The sequence below is a fragment of the Olea europaea genome, chromosome 6 (assembly GCF_002742605.1).
Source record: "Olea europaea var. sylvestris chromosome 6, O_europaea_v1, whole genome shotgun sequence".
In the NCBI taxonomy this organism is placed as follows: Eukaryota; Viridiplantae; Streptophyta; class Magnoliopsida; order Lamiales; family Oleaceae; genus Olea; species Olea europaea.
The window spans coordinates 10,380,379-10,383,119 of record NC_036242.1 but is presented as its reverse complement, the minus strand read 5'-3'; positions in this window follow the sequence as shown (position 1 = coordinate 10,383,119).

Sequence of the window (2,741 nt, the reverse complement as noted above, 5' to 3'; positions counted from 1 at the left end):
CCAGACAAAAACTTTATGGAAATATATTATCCACAAATTTTATTTAGGGTTCGGAAATTATATAAATCATTCATGGAAATTCTGCAATGATATCAGCAAAATAAGCTATTTAAAGAAGATTAATTCTCATTTTAGCATCAACCCCACAAAATTCAGACACTAAATCAACAGATTTTCAGAAAACTAAATAAATCTTGAAAAATAAAAATAAATGGTTACCCCAAGCCAACACGGACCACCTTCAGCGTAACCAAGCTCTGCCAACCTCTAACTCACTCCAACATACACACACAATTTCTGCATCTGCAACAGCTTGTGAGGATTTCCCAAATGATAAGATCAACGAAAATTGAACAGGTTTTATGAGATTAATTCGGCAGCCAAAAAAAAAGAGTGAGAGTGAGAGTGAGAGTGAGAGTGGGAGCGAAATAGTAAAATTCCAACGGCTACTCAAATATGTGAATCTGCAGAGAGATCACCATTAGAAACGCTTTCACGACTTAGCATTGTACGCGTTTTGAGAAAACAGATTAACATAGGTTTTTGTTGGGAAGCACGAAGGAAACCTAAAATCGTCCCTCTATAGGAGTCTATTTATTTAAGTTGGGTTTTCACTTTTCAACAATTTGCAAATTACTCCTCAACTATAGAATTAAAGTCAATATTGCCCCTATTTCTTTTAAAAGTATTATTGTTTAAGCGCATTTTTTAGAAAAATAGATTTTATAATACAATTTTTATGAATAATGTAGAGTTAAAAAGTAAGAAAATTTTTGAATTTACATATAAAATTATTTTTTAGAAAAATATGATTAAAAATAAGTTTGAAAAAATAAAGTTTTAAAAGATAAGGCCCAAATAAAGGCATAAGCATCTGTATATGGCTCTTTGAAGTAAGTCTATTTGAATTTTCCAAATCTATTAAGTGTTCGTTTAGCAGGATTTTTACTTTTATTTTTGCTTCTTGTAAAAAAAAACTAACTTAGATCAACTTTTTAAAAAGTTCTTCTAATCAAAAAAAGCACTTTCAAACAATTATCTAAATGTTTTGAAAAGAGAGAAAAAGAGTAAAGATAATAGAAGTCAATAAACTTGTATATATTTTATTGAGAACTAGATCCTTATATTTATAGAAAAGAATTAATAATACAATAGTAATTATTTTTAGGATTAGAGGGATACAATTATTATTCACTAATAAACTTACCAGTTACAATATTCCACATTGAATGATACACTACAAAATATTTGTTTCAATAAAATCTTGTCAGATAAAAATTCAATAGGACAAAAATATCAACTAAAGGAAAAAGGGTACATTTACTTTGGAATATAATAAATAAATGTTATCTCATTAAAATTTTGTAAGAAAAATCTATTGGAAGAAAACATAAGTAAAAGAAAAATAATACAGCTACTCTCCCTGATATTGATCACTGAAAATTTTTTAGCCAACGCATTTCAATGTCGTGAAACAATTTCTGAATGTAGATGTCGACGATACTTTTGTGAATAAATCAGTCACAATGTCACTTAAGCGAATTTGTTAAACGTTGAAAATATTGGTGGACTATTTTTTGTTGAAATTAATCCGCATGATGTTTAAAAATGATGGGTCATGTTCCTCAACTATACGTATTCTTGATCTGCTTCATTGATTGCAATAATTTCAAAATGATTTGAAGATATTATTATCAATGTTTGTTTCACAAATTTTCATGATATAGTTGTTCCTCCACGTGTAAACACATATTTTGTTTGAGATTTGGCTTTATGTGGATCAAAAGATAACCAGTGTCTGCATATTCCATTAAAGTAGATTTTGACTTTTAAGAATAAAATAATCCAAATAAATAGTACCTTTAAAATATGTTTAACACCATTCCAATATCTTTAAGCTGGTATAAAGTTATATATTGCAAGGAGATTTACAAAAAAATTATGTTAGGTCGTATACAGTTTGCAAGATAGGTTAATGCTCTAACTGCACTAAGATATGGTACTTCAAAATTAAGAATATTTTCTCCGTCTTCGAAATAAATCTTTTTTACATTAAGTGATCGAACAATTATAGGTTATGTCAATGGATATGCATTATCCATATAAAAATGTATCAATAATTTTTTCTGTATATGAAGATTGATGTACAAATAATATTTCCAATGAGTATTCAATATGTAACCTAAAATAAAATTTAATTTTTCCAAATCATTCGTCTCAAATTTATTTTTCAAATGATCTGCAATTTTGTTGAACTTTTCAAGAGTTCCAATTAAATTTAAATTATTAACATAAATTGTCACAATTGCAAATTCAATATTCTTGATACTTTAAGTCCTTTGGGGACCTCTCTCTCTCTCTCTCTCTCTCTCTCTCTCTCTCTATATATATATATATATATATATATTACATGCAAGTAGACAATTACAACATCTATAAGGCGTATGTCAAACATTTGTGACACTGTCAAACTAAGTAAGAATCTGAAAGCAATAGTTTCCATTGCGAAGAATATGCTTCCTCATAATCAATTCCAAGTCTTTGTGAAAAACTTTGGACTCAAGTCGGGTTTTGTATTTTGTAATTTCATTATTTTTATTTCTCTTCTATACAAAAACACGTTTGTGTCCTACATAGATTGTATTTTCAAGTTTTCAAATTATAGGCCAAAACACTTCCGTTTTTCTTAGGAATTTAATTCTACCTATATGATTTCTTTCTATTTTGGTGAATCATTTCAA